The sequence below is a fragment of the Notolepis coatsorum genome, assembly GCF_963971535.1.
Source record: "Notolepis coatsorum genome assembly, contig: SCAFFOLD_1910, whole genome shotgun sequence".
In the NCBI taxonomy this organism is placed as follows: domain Eukaryota; kingdom Metazoa; phylum Chordata; class Actinopteri; order Aulopiformes; family Paralepididae; genus Notolepis; species Notolepis coatsorum.
Window position 1 is genome coordinate 1 of NW_028170136.1, and position 7,500 is coordinate 7,500.

General features: G+C 41.4%; 1 long non-coding RNA gene across 1 annotated transcript in view; it reads right to left on the reverse strand.

The window, feature by feature from the left end:
• Positions 1–25: 25 nt before the first annotated feature.
• LOC311248603 overlaps positions 26–7,500 on the reverse strand; it is a 10,793-nt gene continuing 3,318 nt past the window's right edge. The window contains exons 3-4 of the long non-coding RNA XR_014620963.1: positions 2,490–2,561; positions 26–103 (exon numbers count right to left, since the gene is read on the reverse strand). This is a non-coding gene — a long non-coding RNA (uncharacterized lncRNA). The remainder of the gene's footprint in view (positions 104–2,489; positions 2,562–7,500) is intronic.

Here is a 7,500-nt window from a genome sequence, read left to right on the forward strand (position 1 = left end):
GGGTATCAGCTCCATCAGCTGTGTGTTGCCAGGTAGTCTGAGGTGAGTCAGAGACTGGAGGCCGGCCAGAGGCAGGGAAGACAGATGATTGGACGACAGGTCGCTGCGGAGACAGAGAGAGAGAGATGGAGGGAGGGCTAGAGAGATGGAGGGAGGGGCTAGAGAGGCAACGAATGCATCTTGTTTTGAACGGATTTTTCCAAAAGTGCCAACAGCGACATCAGTTCATATTATTGGCAAGTGTGTCATATCATTATTACACACCACATCCGAGTGTCTGTCTCGTACCACCTGCACGGGACCACAACGTATAACGTGTGATGTATATCATCACGCCAGTTAGGGTACCGTATGTATACTGTATACTTTACTGTATATAATCAGATCTTAAGTGTTATCGATCATATTTATTGTGACGTATAACTGATCTGCACCTTTGATTACACTGTTTACTTGCTTTTTTCTTATATTATATTATATTCAGAGTTAATTATATTGTTTACACTGCTTATTTTTTATCTTTATTGTAATTGTATTGCCTACTGTATATTTTTACGTCTTCTACTATTACCCTGCATACCTGCACCCCACCCCCACCTCCCCCCCCATGCTGCTATGACGCCTCGATTAACCCACTCACCCACATGGTAACACCCTAGACTCAGTGACAACAACAAGGCTGAACATTGTTAAGTATCAGGGTCAGAGTTCGTATCAAACAGGAAGGACGACTGTCGGGTTCTAAAACTGTGGATATCAAACAGGGAAGGTAAAGACAACTTTAAACTGTTAAACAGTCATTCAGAACTATTTTATTGCACTATTTTACTCTGTCCATTCTATTTTACCCTTTTATTACAGGTTCTAAACTGTCAGGTATTGAACTGGGTGGGTATCAAGCAGGAAGAAAGACTGTCAGGTTTTAATACTGTGTAAGACCCAGGCCTAGAACTGCACCCTGAGAGAGGGACCTGTGCCCTGAGAGGGAGGTTTGCCCTGAGAGGGAGGTTTGCCCTGAGTGGGAGGTTTGCCCTGAGTGGGAGGTTTGCCCTGAGTGGGAGGTTTGCCCTGAGAGGGAGGTTTGCCCTGAGAGGGAGGTTTGCCCCGAGTGGGAGGTTTGCCCTGAGAGGGAGGTTTGCCCTGAGAGAGAGGTTTGCCCTGAGAGGGAGGTTTGCCCTGAGAGGGAGGTTTGCCCTGAGAGGGAGGTTTGCCCTGAGAGGGAGGTTTGCCCTGAGAGGGAGGTTTGTCCTGAGAGGGAGGTTTGCCCTGAGAGGGAGGTTTGCCCTGAGAGGGAGGTTTGCCCTGAGAGGGAGGTTTGCCCTGAGAGGGAGGTTTGCCCTGAGAGGGAGGTTTGCCCTGAGAGGGAGGTTTGCCCCGAGTGGGAGGTGTCAAAGTGTGAGATCCACTTGTTTTTCAATGTGTACATAATGTAAATATCTGTAGACGACAGCATCTACTCTGACGGATCTATAGAGGAACAGCAGCTTTCATTCGTGTGTGTTTTCAAGTTAGACCGGGGAGGAGCCACAGACAAAGTGTGTCAGAGGTGTGACAAGAGCGCTGTTGCCACGGCGTCGTGTCACTTAGTAACGAGAGAAGGGGCGTGGCTACGGGGATGGCCATACCGGTTGCTCGGGGAAAGACGTTATTAGCTGTGAGTTCTTCTGGTTAGACTCAGACTAAGAAACGAAGCGTAGACACGTAGACAGAGAGACAGCAGGGGCTAGACGGGTGGGGGAAGGGAAGCTGACGCGTAGCCCCCACCCTCCGGTTGCCGCGAGCTAGCTTCGGCTAACAGGGAAGGCGTTTGGATAACACAAGGCCGCGACAACCACCGGGCTGATAGAGAGAGAGAGATCATTAGAATAAGGAATTCAACAGCAGTCAAAGACTTTTCAGAACGGTTTCCATCTTGTACAGAGTATGTTTATGGGAAACATGACGTTCCACGGAAAGGTATCCTGTTTCCAGTGTGTCTTTAATTCTTTTGAGACGAATGCATCAACGGGGAAGATATCGTGTATCGGCTAGTACGATGAGTAAGAGATAAACACAACGCAGGAACGTCACGGAACCACAGGTGACGAGGTGATTACTGGCTGAGGACCCGAAATCCAACAAAAGGGTCAACGTGGGTCAAACAGGAAGGAAGACTGTCGGGTTTTAAACTGTGGATATCAAACAGGGAAGGTAAAGACGGTTTTTAAACTGTTGAACAGTCATTCAGAAATGTTCTATTGCACTGCACTATTGCACTATTTCACCCTGTCTATTCTATTTGACCCTTTTTATTATTGCCATAGAATCAAACAAACATAAACAAGGTGGCATGTTGGGATGTTAGATCCTAATGTGAAAAACTGTGATTTGATATGTCTGCACTTTATGTCCTTTTTCTGCTGTGAAGCACTTTGAGCTGCAATTCTTGTATGAAAGGTGCTGTACAAATAAAGTTTATTATTATTATTATTATTATTATTATTACTCACAGTTTGGCCAGCGCAGGCAGAGCAGAGAACGAATGAGGCTCCACAAAGGTCAGTCTGTTCCAGGACAAATCACTAGAGAGAGAGAGAGAGAGAGAGAGAGAGAGAGAGAGAGAGAGAGAGAGAGAGAGAGAGAGAGAGAGAGAGAGAGAGAGAGAGAGAGAGAGAGAGAGAGAGAGAGAGAGAGAGAGAGAGAGAGAGAGAGAGAGAGAGATGTCAGTATACACCACTCTATATCCTGCCTCAGGCTGTTCATGTGACAGAGATGAAAGGATGGTTGGTTATTAGTACATCCTGGTACATCTTTGTAAACAGCTAAGTTACTATGTTCTCATATTTTTATATTCCGAGTTAATTATATTGTTTAATATTAATAATAATAATTCATTACATTATTACACTATGCAACAACCATCAAATGCACACAGCACACACACCCACACGCACACACTCACTTTAAACAAACAACACACTGCAGCACCCACTCTCCACACTTTAGATCACCTAAACACACTTTATATTTATTGGTAAAGGATTTGCACTACAACTCGTACACCTACTGTAAATTGTACCTAAATTGTACCTCATCCCATTTCTGCTTTGCACTATATAGTATTGTATATTAGTACACTGCATAGTATTGTATATTATATGGTAACTCAGTTACGTCTATTCTGCATCGAACATTGTACATATGTCTATACTGAACTCTGTGACATCATTTTTTACTTCTATTTTACATGCTATACTATTTTATTTCATACTTATCTCGTCTAGCACAGTCTCTGGAGCGTAACAGTAAGAAGCATTTTGTATAAAAGTATTCTGTACTTCTGTATGACAACTATTAAAGAAACTTGAACTTGAAACTTGAAACATTATATAGCGCTTTTCTAGACACTCAAAGCTTCTCCCCGCAATGTGGGGTGGAAATGGCCTCCTTCACCACCACTGTTTATTTTTCAGATGTAATTTTATTGCCTATATGTATGTCTACTATTACCCTGCCCATACCTGTACAGTACCTCCCCTCCTCCTCCCCCCCCCCATGCTGTTACGACGCCCGGAAGAAATGACCCCCCGCAAGACCCCCCCCCCGCATTTCACTGTATACCTGTATGCCGTGACAAATAAAACTCTTGTATCTTGTATCTAAATGTAGTTTCTAGACATGCTGCTGTCTCCACTCTAAAGCCTTTGGATTGATGGATTCTGTATATCATTGTGCCCTTAGATATATCACTGGTGACAGTTATGACACCCATCATTGTGTCCTGTATGATAAGGTTGGGTGGTCCTCCCTGGAAGAGACACATGACTTGCACTGGCATCTGTTTCTGTATAAAGCCCTTACTGATGATCTTCCAGCCTATACATCACTTCATTACTGGACTGTAAAGAGTTTTCACTGAATTAAGAAAATCTGCTTTTAGCTTCTATGCCCCCCGACCGACACGTGGACTGTTTTGCTAAGTACTTTCAAACTCAATGCAGGGTTTGAGTTGGTCAGTTTAAAGCTATACTAGCAAACCAATTCACCGCAGTCGTGCAGTTGTTTATATTTATTTAAAATGTTTAATTGATTGACTTTACTGTTTCTATGTTGTTTTTGTAGACAAAATCACAGTGCATTTTGGATCTGTTGTGAATGCCGACTTTTCATGAGATTTCCTACAAATTGCAGTGCAAACTCACCGTAACCTGCCCCTAATCCTACCAATAACCATAACCATAACCTAACACATAACCCTATACCTAATCATAATATTACTCTATACCAGGACTCTCTGTAAGGTCTAACATTACTCTATACCAGGACTCTCTGTAAGGTCTAACATTACTCTATACCAGGACTCTCTGTAAGGTCTAACATTACTCTATACCTGGACTCTCTCTAAGGTCTAACATTACTCTATACCTGGACTCTCTCTACGATCCTCTTCCTGCCGCGCGGTGGACTGTAATTTCCAGTCAAACGAACTAAAACTAAAACGAACTAAAACGAAAACGAACGGAAGAAAAAAAGAATGAAAAAAAGAACGCCAAAAAACGAATGCAAAAAACGAACGAACTAAAACGAAAACGAACTAAACGAAAACAAACGCAAAAAAACGAAGGCAAAAAAACGAACGAACTAAAACGAACAAACTAAAACGAACGAACTAAAACGAAAATGAACGCAAAAAACGAACGCAAAAAAACGAACGCAAAAAAACGAACAAACTAAAACTAAAATGAACTAAAACGAAAACGAACGGAAGAAAAAAAATAACATTACTCTATACCTGGACTCTCTGTAAGGTCTAACATTAATCTATACCTGGACTCTCTGTAAGGTCTAACATTACTCTATACCTGGACTCTCTGTAAGGTCTAACATTACTCTATACCTGGACTCTCTGTAAGGTCTAACATTACTCTATACCTGGACTCTCTGTAAGGTCTAACATTACTCTATACCTGGACTCTCTGTAAGGTCTAACATTACTCTATACCTGGACTCTCTGTAAGGTCTAACATTACTCTATACCTGGACTCTCTGTAAGGTCTAACATTACTCTATACCTGGACTCTCTGTAAGGTCTAACATTACTCTATACCTGGACTCTCTGTAAGGTCTAACATTACTCTATACCTGGACTCTCTGTAAGGTCTAACATTACTCTATACCTGGACTCTCTGTAAGGTCTAACATTACTCTATACCAGGACTCTCTGTAAGGTCTAACATTACTCTATACCTGGACTCTCTCTAAGGTCTAACATTAATCTATACCTGGACTCTCTGTAAGGTCTAACATTACTCTATACCTGGACTCTCTGTAAGGTCTAACATTACTCTATACCTGGACTCTCTGTAAGGTCTAACATTACTCTATACCTGGACTCTCTCTAAGGTCTAACATTACTCTATACCTGGACTCTCTGTAAGGTCTAACATTACTCTATACCTGGACTCTCTGTAAGGTCTAACATTACTCTATACCTGGACTCTCTGTAAGGTCTAACATTACTCTATACCTGGACTCTCTGTAAGGTCTAACATTAATCTATACCTGGACTCTCTGTAAGGTCTAACATTACTCTATACCTGGACTCTCTGTAAGGTCTAACATTACTATATACCTGGACTCTCTGTAAGGTCTAACATTACTCTATACCTGGACTCTCTGTAAGGTCTAACATTAATCTATACCTGGACTCTCTGTAAGGTCTAACATTACTCTATACCTGGACTCTCTGTAAGGTCTAACATTACTCTATACCTGGACTCTCTGTAAGGTCTAACATTACTCTATACCTGGACTCTCTGTAAGGTCTAACATTACTCTATACCTGGACTCTCTCTAAGGTCTAACATTACTCTATACCTGGACTCTCTGTAAGGTCTAACATTACTCTATACCTGGACTCTCTGTAAGGTCTAACATTACTCTATACCTGGACTCTCTGTAAGGTCTAACATTACTCTATACCTGGACTCTCTGTAAGGTCTAACATTACTCTATACCTGGACTCTCTGTAAGGTCTAACATTACTCTATACCTGGACTCTCTGTAAGGTCTAACATTACTCTATACCTGGACTCTCTGTAAGGTCTAACATTACTCTATACCTGGACTCTCTGTAAGGTCTAACATTACTCTATACGTGGACTCTCTGTAAGGTCTAACATTACTCTATACCTGGACTCTCTGTAAGGTCTAACATTACTCTATACCTGGACTCTCTGTAAGGTCTAACATTACTCTATACCTGGACTCTCTGTAAGGTCTAACATTACTCTATACCTGGACTCTCTGTAAGGTCTAACATTACTCTATACCTGGACTCTCTCTAAGGTCTAACATTACTCTATACCTGGACTCTCTGTAAGGTCTAACATTACTCTATACCTGGACTCTCTGTAAGGTCTAACATTACTCTATACCTGGACTCTCTGTAAGGTCTAACATTACTCTATACCTGGACTCTCTGTAAGGTCTAACATTACTCTATACCTGGACTCTCTGTAAGGTCTAACATTACTCTATACCTGGACTCTCTCTAAGGTCTAACATTACTCTATACCTGGACTCTCTGTAAGGTCTAACATTACTCTATACCTGGACTCTCTGTAAGGTCTAACATTACTCTATACCTGGACTCTCTGTAAGGTCTAACATTACTCTATACCTGGACTCTCTGTAAGGTCTAACATTAATCTATACCTGGACTCTCTGTAAGGTCTAACATTACTCTATACCTGGACTCTCTGTAAGGTCTAACATTACTCTATACCTGGACTCTCTGTAAGGTCTAACATTACTCTATACCTGGACTCTCTGTAAGGTCTAACATTACTCTATACCTGGACTCTCTGTAAGGTCTAACATTACTCTATACCTGGACTCTCTCTAAGGTCTAACATTACTCTATACCTGGACTCTCTGTAAGGTCTAACATTACTCTATACCTGGACTCTCTCTAAGGTCTAACATTACTCTATACCTGGACTCTCTGTAAGGTCTAACATTACTCTATACCTGGACTCTCTGTAAGGTCTAACATTACTCTATACCTGGACTCTCTCTAAGGTCTGTGTGGAGGTGAATGGAGCGTCTGGGTGGAGGGAGAAACAGAAGAGACAGTCTGTCACAAAAAAACTAACGAACTAAAACGAAAACGAAAAAAAATAAAAGAAAAAAAATGAAAGAAAAAAAACGAACAAAAAAAAATGTACGCAAAAAAATGAAAACTAACGCAAAAAAACCAACGCAAAAAACGAACTCAAAAAAACGAACGAAAGAAAACGAACGCAAAAAAACGAACGAACTAAAACTAAAACGAACTAAAACGAATACGAACGCGAAAAAAACGAACGCAAAAAGATTTAAGCAAAAAAACGAACAAACTAAAATTAAAACGAGCGCAAAAAACGGGGTTCTAAGGTCTAACATTCTCAATCGTATTCCATTTAGTAAATGTAATGGAATATTTAACCTCTCACCCCGGGAGCCAGGGTTATTTAAACA